Source organism: Oenanthe melanoleuca, chromosome 3 (assembly GCF_029582105.1).
Source record: "Oenanthe melanoleuca isolate GR-GAL-2019-014 chromosome 3, OMel1.0, whole genome shotgun sequence".
Classification (NCBI taxonomy): Eukaryota; Metazoa; Chordata; class Aves; order Passeriformes; family Muscicapidae; genus Oenanthe; species Oenanthe melanoleuca.
In genome coordinates this window covers 25,404,683-25,429,261 of record NC_079336.1, presented here as the reverse complement: position 1 = coordinate 25,429,261, position 24,579 = coordinate 25,404,683, and the positions used below count along the sequence as shown (strand labels likewise).

The window sequence follows — 24,579 nt, the reverse complement described above, 5'->3', positions numbered from 1 at the left end:
CCATCCAAGGGTTCTGACAGAGCTGCTGGGAGAGCCCAGCAAGCCACTTTCAGTCATTTACCTGCAGTCCTGGTTAACCAGGAAAATCCCAGGTGGCTGGAGATGAGAAAATGTGAGGCCAATCTACAAGAATGACCAGGAGGAGGATGCAGGGAATTACAGGTCTGCCAGCCTGACCTTGGTGCTGGGAAAGGTTATGGAGCAGATTGTCTTGAGTGACATCAAATGGCTTGTGTAGGAGATCAGTCCTGGATAGATTGTGCATTAGGAAACATTTCATAACTGAAAGGATGACAGCTGAGGCACAAAATATGTGTATCAGATAAACATTAAAAAAACCCAAAAAAACAACAATAACAACCAAGACCTCCCCCTCCCCCCCCCAAAAAAAAAACAAACAAAAACCAAAACAAAGAAAAACAGAATAAAACAAAACAAAAAAAACAAAAAAACAAAAAAAAAAAAAAAAAAAATGAAACCAAAACACCAAGAAAAGTAAAAGGAAACAAATATTGCAGGAATAGTCAAAGACATCTCCAGAGCAACTCAAAATGTTAACTTTGGCTTCAAGTAGGAGTCTGGAAGTTGTGCACAAAACCACTTACTGAGAGCTATTTAATTTAGAATAAGCTTATCCAGAACAGATGATAAGCATAAGTGGGAGTGATGATCTAAGAGATGTGTTTCTGTCAAATGTTCCTGATGTTCTATTTTATCCTAATTGTGTGAGAAAGTGGTGAAGAAGAAATGTTATACAGAGTTCTATTCCAGAAAGTATCATCAGAATATCAGTTTCCTCTTTCATACTAAAAGCTTTCATCTTCCTCCAGCTTCTTTATATTAATCAGGAAGATGTAACATCACAGTCCTCTGGTACAGTTGTAGGGGACTGTTTTCAAAAAGGAAATGTATTGATAAAACAGTCTTAAGCTCCTGAAATGATGCAAAAATATTAAAAGTAATATATTGATTTGGTGTCTTAAAAAAAAAAAAAAAAAAAAAAAAAGCTAATGTTAAAGAAAATTGACAAATTTTGACATCCCTGGCAATGTAGAATAGAGGAAAACTTCTTATCAAATACAAATCAAATGATCAACCTGACCACTAGTATGTATCCAGAAATTTCTTGGTGAATACAGCAACAGAGGATTTTGGTGCTCCCTGTTTCATATTCTGTCTATCCTATACTGCATCTAGTTTCAGTTAATAGAAATTTCTGTCTATGTTTTGATCACAGATGAGGAACAGGGGAGTATAAACAACCTTTGGAGGTCATCAGGAAATTAGTGGATTTGGCTGGATGGGTATTTTGATGCCACCCTTTGGCATTGCAAAGCAATCTGTGTTGTATAGGATGGCAAGTACCACTTCCCAAAACACAGTCTGTGGAAAACAGAATTATCACTGCAGCTTGCCTGTCTCACTAAGCAAACACTTAAACATTTCAGTAATGGAGGAACAGAGCAGTCAGGTAAGAAGGTTGTTCTGAAAACAAGAATGAAGCAGCATTGGAAGAGCCTGGTAAAGAGTTTCACTGTTAAGACACCACTTGGATGGTTATATGGAGTTTAGATTATGTGGCAGGAAGTTTTGGCCTTAGTTCTGCTGCTGTGTCTTCCTGAAAGCCTGGGTCACTCACATCCCAGCAGTAAAGCAGACTGTTATTCCAAGACAGTGGCTGCTGTTTCTTACTTCTGCAACAAGCACACAAGGACTCAGACATCTTCTGTGATTCTTAGGAGTTGGAGCTGATGATTCTCATGGGTTCCTTCCAACACAGCATATTTTATGATTCTATGCCTATTCCAGGCTTTCCCTCAAACTAAAGTTCCGAGAATATAAAAAAAATTTATGCAAGTCAATCATTTAAACAATTTATTCGGTGTCAATTATTCCTTTATTCTTTCTATAATTTCCTCAACCAGTTTATATTTAGCCTGAATCTGACTAAAGAATACCTAATTTGATGGAATGAGTGAAAGCTGGTATCCAGAGAATAAAATGATAGGAAGGATCCCAAACAGTCTTTAACAAAGGCTGAGATTTTATACATTAAGAATAACGTCTTTCAATGATTATTTATGTGGAAAAATGATATATAAATAGCTCTTGGTGGTGTTCTGAATTGCATGATTTCAGTGAATTTGGCATGGCTAGTCTCTAGCAACCTGGACATTAGGTTTTTCTGCTTTAAAATTTTAATACTATCATGAAGTGGATTTCTATTGCAAATCTATGTGGTGTAACCAAGAAGGACTTACATTGCCTTGAGCACAGCAGCCATATATTTATGGAAAATTCAGTAAACTTATGGAGTAATGGACTGTATATATTTTCTCTCTTTCAAAAATTATTCAATTCTATTGAAATATATCTATAAATGGGGTTTGTTTATCAGAGTATGCTTCAAGAGAAGATTCATTCACAAATAATGTCCTCACCAAACACTTTTCACTGACATAGGTGAAAATTTCAGTATTTTTCCTTAATGTATTTTAAACCAGTTGGAATCATGCCTCTAAAAAGAAGGAAGTCCTGAGGTTCTTCTTAGTCCTTGCTCCTGATTAAGTTCAGTCTCCCCCTGCTTTGGAGCATTCAACAAAAACAACCAGATGTTGGCTTCAAGGCACCAGCTGTTCTCCCTTAGGTATATATTCAAGTTTCCTGACACTGACTGTGTCCAATAGTGTTGTGGGTCTCTGTGATGGCATGGAGGGCTTTCTGCTCAGCTCTGTAGACAATATCATTTTGTGCAGTTCTGAAGCATGAATAACACCTGTGATAAAGAGTTTAATTCAGGAATTATAGAAATGTGCTCTACCAGTTTCACAGTAAACAGAATTCAGTTTATAATTCAGGTAAAAATGAAAATTCAGTCTTAATTGAATAAATACACATAAGAGATTTGAAGTATCCCCTAATGTATGTGATGGTATCATAATGTGTTTTAGATTTCCTTACTTCTTCATTATAATAATTTGGGCAAAGTTAAACAAAATGTACGTAAACAATCCATATTAATTTTCTTTATATATTCCAATTCCATAACTGTTATGGTCTGACATTACTGGCATCCAGCTCAAACTTTCCTTGTTCCTTCTGTAGTTGTAGCACAGATTCTCTACAATCTTCAGTGTTTATGCAGCATTTTCTTGGTATCATCCTCCCCAATACAAAACCTTGCCCATTATACCAATAGTCCTTAAAACAACCTCTTCCATATCCATAAGGGAGGATCCTTGCTGCCTCAATCAGTATTGCATTAAGGTGGTCCAGAGACTGCCCATTATATTGTCTTTGTGCAAGTTTTTCCTTACTCTGTTCAGTACACCTTCTGGCATGATGTAGAAGAACATGGGAAAAAGTTCAGATAGCCCTGTTTAATCAGCATGGGCAGCTGAACTCTTGTTGTGGTCTGACCCCAATGGCTGGAAAGGAATTGAGTAAAACAGAAGAGCTGAGAGAAAGTCTGAGTCGCATTTTTGCATAGTTCCTCTTTTTTTCATTATTTTTTCCACCTGTATTACAGCAAAAGTAGGGGCAGGGAATATGGGGGTCCTGTCTTTTCTTCCCCCACCCTAACAGGTGTTGGTGACAATGCAGTGTGTTTTCTACTAGCCCTTTGTTATGATCAATAAGGTAGAACTGATTTCTACCCTATGCATATTTTCTTTATGTAGCAACAAACAGATCTGGACAATCTGCAGAGACATAACCTGTAAAGAGTGAGACATCTCTTTCTCATTCAGAACTGTAGGTTGATATTAGTGAAATTCCAGATAAATTACCCTAGCATAAGTGAGCACAGACATGTTTTTCTGCCAATTATGGTTGAAGCCATCTCTTCCAGTTACCTGCTGACAACTTAAGGGCCATTGTAACTCATCCAGACGTGTTTGTGTAGGGAAAGTGTACCCAACAGGAGCACAGACACGTTCCCATCCTGAGACCTAGGTGCAAATTGGTGTCTACAGGGCAGGGATAAAGGGTCACCATGCCACTCTAAATGCTTAGCATGACTAATAAATCTAACTTGCATAGTTTGTAATTTGTCAAATTAATTTATGCCACAGTAAGTACTTGTCAGAATTTTGACAAAGGTGCAATTATATTGCTTCCTGATAGCAGCAGATTAGTTCCTGTTGACACCGTGGTGGCCTTTGACAGCCCTTTGCCCCAGAAGAGCCCTTTGAAATTAGTGATGCTTCACACACATGCTCTTGGGATTTGTTCATGGCTGATGTTAAATTCTGTTCTGTTGCAGAGCCTATCCAGATGTACAAAGACATTTGACATTATACAAGAGCCCCCAGTCGACTTTAAATTCAGATCAGGTCTTTTACTCAAATGTAGATTTTCTCATTCACATTGGTGAAAGACATATACATTTATTTTTATAGTTTCTTGTTACAATATCAAGTTACAGCATCAAGAAAAAATGCATGTTGATAATTAGCATAATGCTAAGGATTTGATTAATATGAAGTAAAAATTTAAATGCAATTAGAATTAATAACAAATCAAAAGGCAGCTCTTTGAAATAGGCAGAAGAATATTATCAAAAAAGGAGATCTCTTGACTTTCAGCAGTGAAGGGTTTTCTAGAATACTTATCATTCATTAATTGATAATAATGTTTGGTTCTATTGCCTATTAGATAAATATTACCAGTCCTAAAATTTAAAAGTTTGAAAGTCTTGTATCTTATGTGCTAAATAATCACAGTAGAGAAGTCATTAGTCATATGGTTTACATAATTAGTCACACAAATGTTAAAATGCAGCATACTAGAAACATTTAGTGTATTATAACACCTAATTTACTGTCAGATCAACAAAATTCATAAATAAAGTTTCAGTGCATTTATTATATGTATTTGGCTTGAAGCAAATCTGACAGCCTGCATATCCATACTGCAGTCATCTATTATCTTTTCTCAAACAAAGAATTAAATAAAGACACATCCTCCTAGTACCCATTAAAGATAAACAGTCATAAATTTTTCTTTTCATTGTTTTCTTTCCTTTTTATCTTTGAATGAACATACTTTAACTTTATACTCCCACTTGCAACTGGGGCAGCCCACTTTGCAGTTAATTTTGCTGGATAATTGCTGGATATTTTTGATTTTCTAATATAAAACTCTTCACAAAATGCTTTTCACCCTTGATTGAGCACATTCAGTATAAAAATAAAATTAACTGAGGAAAAAAAAAGAATTCCTGGCAAAGTATTTAGTTAACTGTTTTTACTGTCATCACACAATTGGGACCTAAATAGACTGGAATGTGAACAGGGAATCCAGAACAATGCCTTAAAACAAAAGCTGTGATTATTCTAGACACTTATCTGCTACTGAGCTGTCAGGAGGAATTAAGATGAATTTCTGTTGATTCCCACAGAGAAGAGACTAAAATACTTGAACTACTGAAAGCAAAGAAATTATTGGCTTAAACATAAAATATCCATAAGGTATATCAGATAAGATATGGTCATGGTTCAAAACCTTATGTTGTTTCTATTTTGATTTTTAATGCATGTATCTTGCAAAAATAGTCATTAAAGAGTGTTGAAGTGTCATTTTCTTCACCTAATTAATATTTTATCAAACACTAGTGAATTTAAATATGTGTAAGTATTCTTGATTATTTATGTGCAACCACAAATAATGATCCTTCCAGCAAATTCCATCAATAAAGAATACACCAGTTCTTTCTATAACAAATCCTTTTATTCTGATGTCATTATTAATTTAATTACTAACTTCCCTATATCTTATTTAGTCTTCACTACATTCTGCCTAATGAGTCTGAATGAGTTATCACAAAAAGTTTCATAAATATGAAAATGTGTGGAAAATTAAAAGTCTAGCAGTTTTTTGGTTGGACAAGTCATCTTCTAACATTTAATTATGGAAATATCAGGTAGTCTGACAAGATTTTAGGCACAGCTATAGGTATTTTCATTATAATGTGTAGAAATTTAAGTTAAAAACAGTCTTTATAATCCAAAGTTTAACCAATACCTCCCGGTGAAGTACTGTGTCATCTGGCTGAGCTTTGGCTATCTGTTGGACTAGCAGGTGAAATCTTCACTATGGAGGCCCTGGCTTGGCAAGTTAAGACATGAGCCAAAGATAGTTTAAAACAAAAGAGAAAATCCTATTGACTTCAGTGGGATCAAGTCTTTGGAGAGCAGCCTAAAGGACCCCAGTGCCAGCCAGCTTCCCCTCAGCATCCTCTTCTGTCCAGGCTGGAGGTGTTGTTTTCCTGGAGAACCATCTAGCTGGCACTCACAAGCCAGCTGGCACTGGAATTGTCAGACAAGGGTAATTTTGTCAGTTTTCTTGGATGGACGATAAAAACAAATATGTCAAAAACCTGCTGGATTGCTTTCTAGTCTTATGTACTTCAGGTTAGAAACTCTTTTCAGTTATCTAAACTCTTCAGATGGCTGGATCTTACTGTTTCTTGTGTTTGTTTAATGGATTTGTTCTGGTCATCTCAAACTGCTTCTTGCATATAATAATAATAGATATAAAATAATAATAGACTAAAATGACTTATCAGCATAACTTGAATGATGTATGCTAGTCACAGTAAAATATGTGGTAACACAAACTATTTATTTGTGGATACTCATGGAATTAGACTAAGATTAATATATCTGTCTTTAAAAAACATGTTACCAAATAGCAACAATCTTAACTTAATAGCTGTTCTGATACTACTGAGGACTTAGTTCTCTAAATCCAACACAGCAATCCATCACACTGGTTTGTGACTGGAACAAAGTACAGAGGGTGAGTTGCTCTGCAGATATAATTACCTACAAATCTATCTATAACTACCCATCTATAATTATCTCAAACTGTACAGTATCATAGCAAAAAAAAATTACAAATATTCTTTTTATAAATACTTTAAGGTCCTTGAGCATTTAAAATTTAAAGTTCTACTTTGCTATAGCCTGCATCTCCTTCTGTCTATACTCTGATTTTTACCATAATAAAATAGAGTAAAAGGAACATTAAAAGCTAACTTAGAAATGGAAAGAGAGTAAACACATGACAGATCTGACAGGAGAAATTGCTATATCCAGAACAGGTAATTTAAAATATGCTGAATGTAAATATTTTTTAGTAGAAGTAGTAAGGCTCCATTATAAAGCAATGTACAAAAATATATGCCATAGGAGTCCTTACAAATTTTCAGAAAACCCATATGCTACTCATTTGCAAAATAAAAAGTAAAAATGAAGTAAGGTAATCATACTGTAGCTAACCAGCATTAAGCAAGGATGTAGATAGACATAGGTAGAAGAGAAACACTGTAAATTAAAGCTGTGACAATCCCGCAAATAAGAAAATTACATACAGGTCAATGAACTGAATAAAGCCGTCTTCAGTCTTTACTTCCATAATATCTACATTTTTAGACATTTTTTCTGGCTGTGCAATGGTTTTATACATCTGATTCAGCTATGCTGCAGACTCTGTAATGCTTACAAGCTGTAAAATCTTTAAAAAATCTGGCCCTGTACAGAATGCACTCCTTGTTTAATAGCATATAGCCATAGCAACATAACATATGTCCTACCTTTCTTGTTTTCTTCAAATAAAAATCCACTTGTTGCACATTATATACCTATGTGTTTTATCTAATGATAAATACTTATTTTTGCTGGGCACTGTTTATATTTGCACTTGCATAAAGCTGTGAGCCATCTCTAGTCCAGAGCCCAGCTGCAAATGGCTAGGTATTGAATACTGCCTTTCTGGAAACTCTGACATGGAGACCAATATTTGAACTATTTCTCATTCATCTTCGGGTTACAGAAACTGCAAACTGTTTTTGCTTCCTCTCTTATGTTTATGCATCTTGCAGAGATATTCAGCTGCAACATTTTCATCAGTGGTTAATGAGCTACAGTGCAACCCACTGGCTTTCAGATTCCTCTTTTCTCTCTGAAGCTGTTGTTCTGCATTTCTCATTTGTAAAAACAAGAACTAACACCATCAAAGCTATGAATAATGTCAGCAAAGCTTGGATTGGCTTTTCAAGTCTTCTCAAGATATGAGAAATTAGGTTTGTTTTTTTGTGTGCCTGTTTCCATTTCCTTTGTCTGTCTTATCTGTGTGGGTCTAAGCTACTAGAACTGCCATATTTGTGTGGGCCATCTGCACATGAAGGACTATAGAATAATAGAATAGCTTGGGTTATAAGGAATCTTAAAGACCATTTAATTCCAACCCACTGCCATGGCCAGGGACACCTTCCACTGCACTGTATTGCCCAGTGCCCCATCCAACCTGGCCTTGAACACTGCCAGGTATGGGACATACACAACTTCCCTTGGCAACCTCCTCCAGTGCCCCACCACCCTCACAATAAAGAATTTCTTCCTAATATATCACTTTCATTTAGGGAAATTAATCTAAACATCTCAACAAACTGGAATTGGCGTCATGATTAACTAACAATGTAAAAACAATATTGTAAGAGAAAGAAAGGTAAAATATGCACAAAACCTAAAAATCTCTCATCAGCAAGATTCTTTCTTTGGATATGAAAACTGCCTGGAGGAATTTTCAAAATACCTCCTCTCTTTTGGCAGTTATTAAAGAAACCCCAGAAATACAAGTCATGGTGTAAAACTAAATTAAAAAAAAAAAAAAAAAGAGTGAATATATTGTAGCCATACAATTTTGAGAGATAATGTATTTTGAGTAGAATTTTGTGAATAGTATTTCACATAATTATTCTAACACCAAGATATTAAACAAAAAGATCCAAAAATTAAGGCATGAAATGGCTAAACTCCAAAAGTATAGACATTTAAGTTCAGTTCTAGACCAGTTCTGGACTCACAAGAAAATGCATATAGACTAATGAAAGCAAATACAGTCTAGTGCCAGTGTAGTTATCTCTGCAATCCGGGGATATAGATGTATTAAATAAAAGTTTAAAGAAATAGTGCTGATCAATTTTCTCATCTAATGAATTATGTAATTGTTTAAATTAGTTATAATGACAAGAATCAAAAATATCAGAACACATTAATTACTGAGTTTTAAAGTATGTTTTAACTTTAAATGAGTCTGACATAGCAAGCTGCTTCAGTAATTATTTGACTTCATAAAGCATTCATCAACTGTTTCTATAAACAAAAAAAAAAAGGTGGAGGCATTTGAGGTTGAATCAGATTGGGCAAAAACTCAATAATCTAGATTTTCTGGTAATCTCAGAGAGAAGCTTGTTGGGTAAATTCTACAGGTGCATACTGAAGTAATTAATTTATAAATCCTATAAGCAGGCATGTGCTAAAATGCTATAGCATTCTAAATTAATGCCACTTATAATGTTTATATAAACCTTTTGACCTGTTTTTATCATACACTTTAATACAGAACTGTAGAGACCTAGGACACAGACGTCTCTCACCTCTTTTCAGTAATGTCAAATGACAGCACATTGCTATAATGCCTATGCTATGGGTTTATGCCCCACTTTGAACTTGGATGAATATTAGATGAGGAGAAATGGTGAACAGATTATGCTGTCCAACATGAAGATGGATCAAATCCCACACAGTTTGAGCAAGGTTCAAATAACCAGCTCCTGCCCCAGACCCCTGCAGCTGATCCTTTGCCTTGCTCTTCTGTACAGTCTTACAGGACATCCTCCCTTCCAGGCTTCAGGGCCACTTAGGGATTTCTGGCTCCATTTCTGAGTGACATACCGTGTCTCTTTAGTAGAAGTCTGAGGCACCGTGGTGCTGCCTCACTGAACCTGAGAAGCCCCATAAGCACCTTCCCAAGGGCACAAATATCTGCATTTCTAGTGGGCAGCCTACCCACTCATCCACCCACAGACCCTTCCAGAACACAACATACAAAATCTCACACTTTCAAATGTAATAAATCAGTTTACTGCACTCCTCTGTGTTCTCTGAAAGTTCAGTGATGGAGACTCTTCTTTGGTTTACCCTGGGGTTGGCCTGCTTGGAAGATGACTATGGGGGAAATAATTTGTTTTTTGTTTTTTTTTAAATAAGACCTGCTACTCAGCTACATCCCTCTTAGGCCATGCGATTTATTTAACACTTGGGCAGGTGTTCTTTCTCCAAAATGAAAACTTTGAGCTCACAATGGAGCTCTTATTTTGAAAGATTTATGTGATTTTTTTTTCATTCTGTTGACTATGAATTTCTGCATAAAGGTGAATTTTATGTCATGCAATTGGGCTCCAAGTCCAGTAGAAATTTTAATCACCCAAGTAACTCTAATTATATAAATGCCTCCTCTAAAATCAATACCATTCCTCACACACCTAAATTGTACTCCTACTTAAGTGCTTTCTTGGATTAAGGCCCAAAATACTGTCTTTAGAAAATGTGTCTCTTTGCATTTCAGAGAAATGTAACAATAAAGGTGTATTTGTGTAAAATGTTCACATCTCAGATGATTGCTCATTTTATAAGGTTAGGTTGAGTCAATGGATCACATTAGTAAAAATTATAAGCAAAGTATAATCTAATATGTCTATTGATTCCCTTTAAATAGATTGAGAAACTTGTTTTCATTACAAATATGGACATTTTAATCAATTTTTTTCTACATAGTCTTGCATGTATTGGATTAATTATGATGGAATTTTATGCAGATTTCATTTAAACCTGAAGAAAATTATACAGCTTATTGTTACTGCCATTTTTTGAGTCCTAGCAAGAACTGCTGCTCGGCTGGAAGGCAGAACAAGAAATTTTCATCTTAGAAATAAACAGCTAAAAGTAAACAGAATCATTAATAATCAAAAGCTTTTCTGGCTACTGGAATGGGCAAAAAGTACACATGATAAGTTTGCTGCTAGAGGCTGTCTTTTTCATCTCTGCTTTGAGTGCAATATTTTAAATTGTTCAAATTAGTTTGACTGAGGAACTTAAGATTGTCTTTGCAGGAAAAAATTCTGAACACTTGAAATCCTCCTAAATAATTCTAAAAATAGCAACCAGAGCACTGGGTTAGAGGGTTGCTATAATTGTCTCACTAGTACCTTCCATTTCACATTTAACCTCTGTCTCTTCATACACTGATATCCTACATACAACATGACAATTTTTAAGCATAAGGTCTTTGTAGGTATCTCTGAACTATGTTTTAAACCTTACCTACAAGTGTGGCCTACTTTCTTAGTTTTAGCATTTGATTTTGGAACCATTTGTTCACACACTGCTCTTACAAATCCATGACATTTTGTGACCTGTATGTCTATATTACTCTTCCAGCCTACTTCCAAGCCCAAATTTTGTTAATAACTATTTATTTTTTATTATTAAAAAACATAATACCTTCAGACCAAGAAAAATCTTCTTTTATATCTGACTAAAACAATTTCTGCACAGGTTCTGCAGTGAAAATCTCTTGTGTCTCAGTAAGTAGATTTTAGTTTCTGTAAATCTTGGGACCCCTTACTCTGGATGGCATTGAAGTATTTTACAGAATATTTTATGATCCCCAGGTTAAAAGAAAAAAAATCTAAAAACAAAAACAAAAACCCAAGTATATTTCTGCTGGAGAACTCCCTGTCTGTTACAGGGGTGTTGGAATCAAGGTGCCTTGCAGCACTAACAATTATGATTCTATGGTGGTTTTGTGTCATGCTTTCTCTTAACTTGTACTTGTGATGATGCCATAAATGTCAATTTTATTTGATATTGCTTGTTTTTCTAAAATACTGATAATTTCTTTCAATTATGCTCCTGTCTTTCAATTTATCTCTAAGTTCTCTCCAAATCTTGCTCTAATAGTTTTCTGGAAATACTGCCAAGGTAACAAATATCAGTTTCTAAGAGCTGTCTTATTGGGGCTTTTAATATAGCAGTAAAATGTATATCTCTTCCCTTCAAACTTCTAAAGATTTTGTGTTATTCTATGTTTTATTATAATTAGTATTAATTATCAGTGATAACTCAGGTAATTTTTTTCATAACCTTGAATGAGGATTCCATGGCTATAAAGGGTAGTAAATTCAATACTTATAATTTAATGTTATCTGTAACACTAAGGAAATAGTCAATATTTCATGATTACTGTATAAATAGACTAATTCCTAAGATAAAAGTAAAAATTGTCTTGCCTCTTGAGTTTAATTTTATTTTTAACAAATGTTTTAAAAATTATAAGGAAAAATAAGTTTCCATGCATTTAAGATAATTTTGTAGTATGTCCATATTTAAAGCATTTTCTTTTTCAGTACTCTATAATTTTCACTAAGCTATAATACTATTACTAATTTTATATTAATCTTAGTTGTAGGTCTTTGTAATTTAACTTAGATGAATAAAAAGTGATCTATCAGTCAATTCTAAAGTAATAGATTTTTAACATTATTCCTTTTATTTGTAATGTCACAAGTAATACTATTTTGCTCATGTTCTCAAGACATGACACTATGTGGAAGAATGACCTTCAATACTTCTAGTAAGCTGAGGTATCCTCTGCTATAAACATCTGATGAGGAAAGATTATGCTGAGATTTTAACAGACTGACAGCATCTTATCTTATAGCTGCACACATGCTTCTTGAAAGCAGGAAAGGCAATTTACCCTCCACTGTGACTATTTATTAGTTTTTTAATTGTCTTGGACTGCTTCTGTACAAGAAACCATTAAACTATTGCAGAAAAAAAAGAATGTGCATGGTGGGTGAGAGCATCTGTGTTGATAATTTTTAAGTAAATAAATATCACCTATTAGAACATGGTTTTGAACACCTGTTCAAGAGCAATTTAAGCTAATATTACATTCTTAGTCAGTTACTGTTTAAGCACTTGTTGATAGAATGGATTACTGAGAAGAACAAAGCAACAATTCCTAGTCACAACTGCTCTCAAGTTTGTGGTAGGAATACTTAGAAATGGGCATCTAGATTTGATTCTCTAGAAATAAATTTTGTCTTTGAATGAAAAAATACTGTTTTGACAAGACAATGTCACAGATGAAATGGTTTCACTCATAGAAGAGAAACAATATGTTTATTGATATAACACAGCAATTTGATCAAGTTTGATAGAAAGTGACAGTGGTTTAACAAGATTCAGTGGCAAAGGTATGCTTGATAATTTATTATATAGACAATAAAGTCAGACAAAATTATCAGGGAGATATTCCCTTTGATTCAGTAAGGACACCCTTGAATTCTAAAAGTCTTCTCAAAAAGGAGCTTGGGAGCACATGATTCTCTGCTAGTCTGAAACTTGTTCAATGTTTATGTCTAAAGGTTTATAGGTGCACAATCAATCAATTATATCAGCTAAAATTTCAAATTTTAGCATGCTATAAATCACTTACCAAGCAAGGAGTGTCTCAAACTCAAGGAGTAACCTTGAGAGGTGCCCCTATTAAGGGGAACATCCTGCTGTGCAGCTCACTGTCATGCAAGAGAGCTCAACTCTTTATAGAGGAAGATAATTTAATTAAAGCCATACCTGCCTACTGACCACAGAAATTAATTTCTATCACACTTGGTTTGAGCCAGACCTTGACCAGCACTATTTTTGGGTAACCAGAGGGGTCTCAGATTAGCTCTTGGCTAATCTTGTTATCTGTCTCCCTCACATACACTGGTGCACCCATCACCACTGCTCCTGGTGCTTATCACTTGAGCAGAGTTATGGGAAATAAAGGTCAGGTTTCACAGCACTTTGTCACCCACAAAAAAAGTTATTAAATATATGTCTGTAAAGTAGGTTGAAGTACACCCTCTTTGAATAAAAAAAATAAATTAGGAATCATAAATATAAACTTTATGTCTGAACCAATGGTGATGGAAATCAGTAAAAGAGATGGATGTAAGGGATTTTGGTTAAGTCCCTGTAAAAATAAAGCTAAATTCTTATGTCCTGTTAGGCTATGGAAGTACAAAGGAACTGAAGCAGATCTCAGGATCTCAAACAGTATTTTTCTAATTTAAATGTATAAAATAAATTATCTGCTGGCAGATGTCTTGTGTTTCGTTTCGGATAGGACTAGTTGAGATCTGACACAACCTCAGATTTTATTTGCTTTATTAATGTTTCATTTATTTTCAAATACACCATAGTGATAATTCTCAAAATAATTTTTTTAAAAGCATGTGGATAACAGACACTAGCTCTATCTTTGGTAGCTAATCCTTGCTATTTTCTATGGTCTTGATGCTACATCTAACCATGTGAATTTACTTTATCAAAAATACTTCAATGAAATCTTAACTTCTCAATTTTCTGTCTTCTGGATAATAAATTCCAAAGGACCTTAAGGTTATAAGTGCCTGATTTCCATTGACTGCTAATTGCAGTCAAACATCTGATTTCCCTCTCACAAAGTAGGTGGGGGAGAACTGCCAGATTTTACTGAAAGTAACACCACAGGTCACATTTATAAGTACTTTAATTTATTAATTATATTTAAGATTACTTCTGCATCAGCTTCTTTTATAAACATTAAATATGTTTAGTCTTTATCTGTAGAACACACCATGTTATCTAATAAATTATCTGCTGTTGCTATATCTAATAGCCAGCCTATTGACCTTTAAATTCTGCTGTCCTACCTTCCCCCTGCAATTGATTATTTTATCATAGATCCTAATTTTATGACAGTGTACTAAAAATATTTCTGAAGGAAATATGAAGAAAATCTAAACTCTTCCAAAAGAAGCTTTTTTCAGTCAGAAGCTTTCAGGAGTGAGAAAAGAGGTGACCACTGAGTCAATGATGACAGTTATGTGTTTCTGTGATTTAAGATGCTTCTGAAATTATCTGATTCCCCAACATTTCCATGAAGAAGCACCTACTGTCTTTCTAAGATCTAATATGAGCTTCAACCTACTTTTAATTTTTAAATTGAAGCATATTATTAGTGTGATCATGTTCAAAACTTGCATAGGTTATGTTACATCTTTAAGCAACTTATAGGAGTCCATGTTCAGTTTGCAGAGGCCAAAACTGGTTACAATTCAAATATGTGTTTGTTTGCATTATGGACTCTCTTTATTTTTTTACAAAATCAACTGGAATGCTAAACTTAAAGTGCAAGTTAGCTGTACAATGTGTGTGGACCACAATATGCTGAGTTTCATCTGTCACATCTAAAATCTATATTAGCACTCAAGTGATATTTTTCTCTCTGGTACTCCACCAGAGAGCTATTTATTTTGCTTTCCTTCTTAATTTACTGTGTCATGTTTTCCCACTAGGTAGTTTCAATAATAAAATATAACAGATATTGGAAAATGAAATTAAATTTAGCTTTCAAAGGAGAGCCCTCCAAAGCCTGAATGAGTCACATTGTTTAGGATACCTGTGGGATACCATTACATGTGTTTTAAGTGATTGTGTATTAGGACAATGCTTGTTTGATGTTTTTACCAGCATAAGGCTCACTTTTAAAATTAAAAATTTCTAACTACATAACTAACATGGAAATACTGGTTTTTCAAACTCCTCGGCTTTCTGCCCTATTCCCTTACCTATTGTGGAAACAAGAATCTTTGTGAACAATGTCAGAAAGTTACTTGTTACTGGCAGAAGAGATATGAAACAATGTTAAATGAGGTTTTCATTTTGCTGTGTAAACTTATCTTGAACCAACAGACTTCCTGCCATTTTCTTCATTTTTGTCCAGTAAATAAGGACATGTATTTCACTAAAGAGAGCAGAAAAAAATTTGACCAAATATGGATTATGCAAAGAGGTGGAATTTAAAATGAGCTCTAAAAAATGGAAAAGGACAGATGAGTGATCAAGAAAATTCACAATTTTGAAGTAGCATGAAGCACATTTTAAATTGTAATTCATATAAAAATATGCCATTAATATGCCATTATTAATTAATAAATTAACTACCTGTAATGTTGTCTAAACATATTTAGAGTAATTCAGGCTTTTGTGAGAAAAAAGAAAATAGTCTTTGAGTAAGGAATTAATGGTTCTTTAAAGAAAATCACTGATGACAAAGGGCATATAATGAGATATTAGAAAAAAAAAATATATACATATAGTTAGATAGATAGATAGATAGATAGATAGATAGATAGATAGATAGATAGACAGACCAATCTGAAAGAGCAAGATTAAAAATACTTTATTTAAAGAACTCCAAGATGGAGATGTTTAAGAATAATTGGATTGGAGAGAGCAAATGGAAATTTGAGTAAATGAGGAGCATGTACTCTATTTACACAATAAATTGATTTCTAATTATGTGGTTTTGTTTGCATATTTGATCTGTACTAGCTGAATTTCTGTTGTGGGTAAATTTGCAAAGAAGCATCTTGACTCAGCCTAAAACCAGAATTTTTACACTTAGTAGAGATTAAGTTAAGGTAATTCTAATAATTTATTTTATATCCAGTTCTCATGCACTACATGAAAATAAAAACTTTGGGGTTAGGTAGCTTTATTTAGTATACAGTGAAAGAAAGGGCTTCATTTTCAGTTGCTATGTACCATTACCTCATGCTGGATCGTCATTGTCATGCAGTACAAATTTGAATGACTTCTTTTTTTTCCTCATCATAATTTCACACTGTAGTGCCAGAATGATAGACTCCTAATGGGCTCCCTATGGACACACACAGAAATCATTTTGTCATGGTTATCTCACCTTGTAACAGCACCGAAAGCGGTTGGTCTCCATGGTCTTGCATTAAACTGTCACATCATTGTCAAAATCCTCTGTTTCAGGAAATGGTGACACTACATCTTGAGTGCTGTGAAAAATAATGACTTCATTGCCCATACTCAGTGGCTTTGTAAAACCAGATTACTCATTTATTTTTATGGGAGGGGAAAGCATTTTTCAATAGTAAGCAATCGTAGCAATTAAACATTTTCTTCGCTTGTTTAGCCGCCTCAAATTGATCATACCAACATTTTTCCACCCCAGTAATAAATTTTGAAGCAATATTTTTTTTTTTCATTTGTACTTTGGTTTGCCCTGATTTTCAAGCCATTTTAAATATACAAGAAACAGGATTTTTTTACTTATGATTATTTAATTTCTCATGTTAAATAGAGCTCAGCTACTCCCCTCAGAGATACTTGATTTTTAAAAATTTTTTGGATATTAATTTTCTAGTGTTTTTCTTTTCTGTTTTCATGTAACTTTTATTTGGGCATGGTGTTATCAGACTTTACAATAAGGCCACACAATGAGTGCAGCTAAGAAGTTGCAGACTTCTGCTTGAGTGTGCTACCCACACCCAAATCCCCAATTATCTACTGTCTGCTAGCAGTTATGACTTAAGCCTTTATTTTTTTCTCTCAAATAGTCACACTAAGGATTTCTATTTTGATGAATGGTTACCAAATTTCAAGGATGTCAATCCAACCAGTTTCACTGGGATTCATACTCAGCAACTTTACCTCATAAATTATGGAAAATTAGGGAGCTTCCATTACTTCTTTACATGGTAAAATTAATGCAGAATTTGCCAGAATGAGGCAAAAATTGACATTCAACTTAGTTCAAAATCTACGTGCTATGAACTATTTTTCATTTAGATTTAAGGTTAATCTTCAGACTATCTGTAAACTTATGTTTGGGTTCTTACTAGTGTAAAATTTTGTCCTGAATAGTTTGCTTTTAAGGAGAGATAATTTAAATAGACATAGGAATCTAAGTATGTGTGAATTCATTAATGGACTGTTGAATTAGTTAAAAGAAATTAACAATGCTCCATGTCCCCTGAGATATTTATCTGGAAAAAAAAATTACATCCATGTTGTGCATCTGCTGGGCAATGAGAATGTCACAGTTTCTTGCACAAGAATTTTAGTGTCTTTGACAGAAAAGTGCCCATGTGATTCTTAGAGTCCAGATGTACTATTATTATTTCTAATACCATTTGTCCATTTTATTTCTTCTACAGTGAATTGATAAAGAATATTTTATATTGATGTCAGTTTAAAATACTTAAGAAAAATAGAGTAAGACACCTATTAAAAAAAAACAGAACACCACCAATAAGAAAGAAAAGCAGATACCCAAATGAAAGAAAGACAAGTAAAAACATCTTAAATCCTTTTATATTGCCTCTAATGCCTTTTCGCCAAGGCAAATCTTGAGTATATAAATGTGAGCTTTCTTCCAACTGCTTCCAAAAATGTGTATTTTTTCCTTATATTTGAGCTGTAAATCTTGCTATTCTTTTCACTTGATATGTAAGCCCTGAAAATCACAAATGTAAGCAGACTTTCTTCAGGCCTAGAGACACAAATGAAACAATAGCTGTCCCTGTGCTACCTGTGGCAACAAGTATGTTAACATCTGTCTTGGAACAGAGCTCTTTGTCCTTTCATGGCAGCTTTTTATGTGGGAGGTATCCAGATGCTGTTCTATGCCCTTTGTTTTGATTGGTTTTATAAATTTGTCTGCTATAATGACATTCTCTCAAAAAGACAGATACTAATGCTAAAAGAATAAAAAAGGGAAAAAAACAAGGAAAGTTTTTTTTTTTTTTTTTACAGGAATGGAAGAAACCACGCTGATGCTTTTCATCTTTAAACAAAAATTTCATGGGGCATTTCATGGAAAATTAGAATAGATTGAAAGAAAAGCCTGGGAGATCTCCTGCTGTGCATAAGCAAAATCAGAAAACCTCAGCTTGCACAGTTTTTATAAAATCATCCTGTCAGAGCACATGGTTTTCTATTCAGTCCCACTCTATGGTTTGTGGGACATCTCCCACCCACAAGCCTGTCTTTATTTTCCTCTGCAAGGGCAAGTCATACAGATGTGGGTTTTTTGTTTGTCTGTTTTGTTTTGCTTTGTTTTAAATAATGGAATACATGTACTCTCTGCTATCTATTTGTTCTTAATTCCTATTGAAATTTGTACAGCAGTCTTCAACTAGCTGTCATAAAAGCTTTATCTCCTGTACAAATAATTCTGGCACTTGTACAACATAATTTCAATGTGCCTGTTCTCTCCTTGTTCTGAAGTTGTTCGCTTTTTTTTTTTTATACTGCCCTCAGACAACTGAGGGCTCAAAAAATAAAAATATTAGATGAAACCCTATTATAGATTCAGGGTGGTTTGCAGAAGACAAGAAAACTAAATTATGGATATCTCCCTTCTCTTCTTAACCCCATGGAGATAGTAATGGCTTAACCTTGATTGGCCAGATGTAAAACAAATCATCTATATGCAGATTTAGAACACTGAAACATCTGGAAGATGAGATTTGTTCTTTAACTCTTCTAGAGTAATCTAGGTCAGTGGAATTTCATAAAAGCATAACAGTTTGCTATTTTGTATCTCTTGCATGACTTTATTATTTCCTTCTTAATACTTGAATGCACCTAGTATGCATATACCCACAAACCATATTGAAAGAGTGATTAAGACTTCAATATCTGGAAAAGCCAGAATTAATGTTGCCAGTGTCATTTCCTGTACTATCTCTGTTTCTCTCTATGTACATGCATTATAATCTGAAGAGGAATAATTTCTTTTTGCTTACATTATGTTGTTTCTATATATGTATTTCAATACTCCTATGTGGCAGTAAATTCCAGAATACTGGGTGTGTCTTCTGTCTAGAGGATTAGTTAAAATTTTAGGTTAAGTGGTAGTAACTCCTTTCTCTGCTTTTATTTTTGCTGGATTTTAACAGTTGAGGAGACTCCTTTATTAATAATAATATTTGGCACAGTGAAAATTCAATTATAAATGGAATCTTGAGTTTTTGAGAAATATTTAAAATCGCATTCGGGCTACAAATATGTGTACTTAAGACAAGGCTGGCTTGCTATATGAAAATTATTCTGCAAGGAATTTTACATCCCCTCTTTAATTTTAAATGCTATCACAATTCATATATGCAAATTTAAGAAGCTCATGAGAATGATGAGTACATCTATAACAACCTGTAATGCATGCATTTACTGGTAGACTCTCTCTGTTGGTGTTTTCTACTATGTAAATTAAATTTGTTTGTGATAATATCACTTAATTCCTCTGATACTTATTCTTTAATTTAAATAGTTGCTCACATTTTCTGGTGATTTTTCCCACTGACAAAGTTAACAGAAACACTCATATCTCCCTTCAGCCTGTAATTTGCTACACCAGACAAACTAGAATTTCTGAGTCCTCTGTTCTGTGACAGGCTTTCAATTTCCCAGGTCATTCTTCCAGCCTGTTTTACAGGCTTTGTTTTTTTGTAGTAGAACCATAGAACAGCCCAGTTGGAAAGGGACCTCAGAAGACCACTTTGTCCAGCCTTTGATTAGAATGGGAGCCTAGGTGAGAGAGTCTAGCACCATGTCCAATTTTCTCTTGAAATCCTCCAGTGACAATGAGCCTACCATGTCCTCGGGAGGTTGTCCCAGTGAAGGTTCTTACTGCAAGACACTACTTCCTTACATCTTCTTGGAAAAGCAGTGCTTTTCTCTGATGAGACCCTTCCTTTTGTCTTGCCAATATGCATTTGAAATGGAAAATACCATGACATTTGTTTGCCTAAAATCCAAACAGCTTTGGAGACTGAGCTGCTGTTTGACCTCAGAAAAGATTTTTAATAAAGTAATGATCTTCTTTAGGAACAAAGACATAAAAAAATGTGATCTCAACAAGAAGAGTTCACACATCATTACTTGAGGTGTAGACAGTTCAGTTTCCGAATGCACCTTATTTTTCAATGCATAACCTGTGTGCAAGAGTTTCACATATAATCTACTTCAGTAACTGGCTTAACTTGACATTTTAAGAGTTGAGACTTTAAAGATCATAACATAAAATATTTTCCACTTTTATGCTTTCATCCTTTAAAAATGTCTAGGAGTCTTACCACTATATAAAATTATTACTTTGATGTAGAGTGTCTGAATTCAAACTCCTAGATGATCCTAGATCACATTTGTATTGGTAAAATTTAGTAGAAGCAAATAGAGCCATACAAAAGTTAGGCATATGTTGTTTCATTTCTACAAATTCATGTATTATTAAGAACAAAATTTAATAGCAGAGATTTCTTGCCATTAGTGAATAAGGATTAGATCCATTAGATTTAAAGATCCAGAGAGGATGTGTTCCACTTTTCTGACATATTCATAATGCAGATTTCTTTTTCTTTCATTGAGGACTTTCTGCTAAGAATGAGAATGTAGCATCATATCTCTCAGGTATCTATAGATATTAGAAACTTATATTTATTTCATATTTCTATTGAAACAACCGATTTTTTTAGATTTGACCTAGAGTTTCTAGAATTATTTATGACACATGGAAAGTATTTTTCCTTATATGATTTATTCCTTAATACTAAGTGACAGGAAAGAAGATAATGTTGAGGCTTTGACACATGAAATATGTTTATGAGCCAGATAACTACATATATATTTTAACAGAATATCTACAACCCTATGGAATTTACTCTGTTTTTAAACAGTTTCATATATGTAAAAGAGTCCTGCCAACAATGCTGCTTTCACAAAATTACTTCCCAGTAAATCTAATTGCTTTTCTTGACTTTTATCTTACATTTATATTACATAAGGAAACTGTGGCTAGTGCCAGTGGAAATAAAGATCTCATCCTCAACTGAGGAGGAAGCCCAAATAAAACTTGAGAGCTGGAAATATTTACTACAGTATGTGTGAAAGTAATTATATCCTTTGTAAATAATTATATGTTCTTCCAGTTTCGACCCCAGAAGCTCTAGATTAAACTACAAATAATATCAATGCATTTTTACATAAAATATTCCCATAAAGGTTCTCTCAACTGTTTGAAAGGATTTATATATGGACACATTTGACTGCATGGAAATATTTATTCAGGACTAGGTGTTGCTCTGATATCCCTTATCATTGACTAATGGAGAGAGGAGCTGAATGGATGAAGAAACAGAATTTTCCTGGTTCATAGAGCACTGTGTTGGCTCTGCCATAGTCATCTTATGAGATCAGAGAGTAGAGCACAAAGGTTTGGAGCACTCATACAGAGACATTTATTTTCATATTTTCAAATGTATGGAACTGGTTAGCTTGCATCATAAAAATGCAGAAATATTTATATTTTAATTGAATAATTTCTTCTATTTTGTTGTCTAACAATGTTATTATTTCACAAGCAGTTAAGTATGAATACATGGATTACAATGCAGCTAAAAGTGTTCCTCAACTCATTCTTGATTTAAAAATAATACAAATGAAGTTCATTTTCCCTCATGTACTTTCAGCATATTGAGTTATTTAATGTTTGTGAAAGAAGTGTCTTTTGTTGGCATGCTGATCAGCAAGAAATAAACATAATCAAAGTATATTATATTATATTATATTATATTATATTATATTATATTATATTATTATATTATATTATATAATATTATATAATATAATATTATATTATATTATATTATATTATATTATATTATATTATATTATATTATATTATATTATATTATATTATATTATATTATATTATATTATATTATATTATATTATATTATATTATATTATATTATATCATATCATATCATATCATATCATATCATATCATATCATATTATTGAATAAAATAATTTTACTTCAGAAGAAAGAATTTAAGATAAATACAAACTACATTTATATTGTTTTCTGTCTTCAGGATATATTAAAAATGTGAAAAGAAGAAATAAAATTCTATCAATGTGTTTTCCTTTCAGCTCTTTCAGAGTAGATAATTGACACAGTATGCACCAAATTCTATTAAAGACAGATTCTAGTTATGCCTTTCATTTCTTCCCATCCAACCCATAAGTTTACTAAACAGCAATGGAGTAAAATATGCAATGAAAATCTTTACAAATTAGCTTTTGCTATCTGCAGCTGTGTTTGCCCCTGTGATATTTCCCCTGGCCAGGTGCAATTGCTGGATATTAACATTTCTCCCAAGAAAGGGTGACCTGGTCATGGCTCAGATTTTGTCCTTGTTCACATGGTAGGATCAAAATGCAAATGTTTCTGATCCTGAAATGGCAGCACTAGTTCCTAAAACATTTTAATGCTATCAGCAAAACCTATAGAAATGCTAAGTATTTATTTCAAAAATGACCTAATATGCTTCCCAATAGCTTCTTTAAGAAGTTCTCTACAAGGTGTCGTTTTCTAAAAATAATTTATGAATATGCATAAATGCTAAAAAAATAAAGAACAGCTTGAAAAAGTATTTTTTTTCTATGTTTAGGAATGAAATGCTGTTTTCTGTCCTTCTGTACTTGTTAATTTTCTAGCCTTTTTAATAAAAATAACAAACAAACCTTATTTGGGCCAGCTTTCAGATAGTTAAGTTTCAAATCTGAATTAGTTTCCAACTAGGTAGATATTTTTTAGTTAAAGGTGCTAGATGCTAACATTTTCAAAAGAACATAACTTCTAGAAATCAATTCTAACTTGTTAAAACTTAAAAAAAATCATGTGTTAGAGTTAAATTAAAGTAGGTTGCAAGCTATGCCTAACCACTTTTGTTTTCATAAAGGTCATAATGCTCTAAAGCACAGGTACAAAGAATCTGTCCTGCAGTTTTTTAATACACTCACATGCAAAACAGCTTTTTATTATTATTTTCTTTTTCTCTGAATTTTATAATTTAAGCATATAAAGTATGAGCTCATTTCACCAACAATTTGTGTGTCAGTAATTTTCTAAGCTCCCGTCCTCTCAAAGTTTTTTTGATATTGAGCATCAACAAAAGAAATTTATATATATATATATATATATATATAGGTCTTGATTCACATTATATGCCCTTTAGAATAATTCTTCATTATACTTCAGATTAAATCTTTCACCTTTGGTTGCTATTTATGAAAATCAAAATCCATCTTTTCTTCAATTAGCACATGTAACTTAGGGGCAAGCAGGTAACTCTGCCCTGTTTCCCCACAATGAAAGTTAATTTAATATTTTTTTTGCTCTGTCAATCTACTAAACAATTTCTATCTCTGTGTTCCTCTGCTGTCAGGACTGTCTTGGCACCTGTGCCTGTACAGTGTCCCAAAGTACCTGTAAGAAATGAAAAAACTGAGCTACCCTTTCCTTGTGGAAGTTTAATCAGCCCTCAGTTTTTTTGTTCTAATGATGTGCACTTTCCTTCCTTTAGAAACAAACCCAGCAGCCTTTTGTGCCAGAACTGAGCTGTGCTGAGTTCACATGTCCTGAGACCCGACTAGTGCAGCACATCTTTGCTGTGCCTCATTGTGTTGGTACTCTGCTTTTTGTCACTCTTCACAGCAATAAAGGCAACACAGTGGACAGAATATAATCTAGGTTCTCTTTCTCATACTGATGTGGCAAAATTTAAACAAAGGTATTGAGCACCCTGATTTAGTGGAAGGTGTCCCTGGCCCTGGCAGAGGGCTTGGAACTAATTAATCTTTATGGTAAATCCAATCCAAAACACTCTGTGATTACATCACAAAAATACTAAAATTAATCTAATACAAGAAAACCACTTGATAATCTCTACATTTTCATACAGCTGTGAATGCCTTCTTGCATTCTGGAAGCATTTCCTACTTGATTCATTGCTTTATTCCATCAATAAAGATGT

The 24,579-nt window shown here is 33.6% G+C and overlaps 1 protein-coding gene across 1 annotated transcript in view; it reads left to right on the top strand.

The window, feature by feature from the left end:
* Positions 1-24,579, top strand: part of EYS (eyes shut homolog) — a 674,079-nt gene that overhangs the window by 138,416 nt on the left and 511,084 nt on the right. The gene's annotated exons all lie outside the window — the stretch shown is intronic.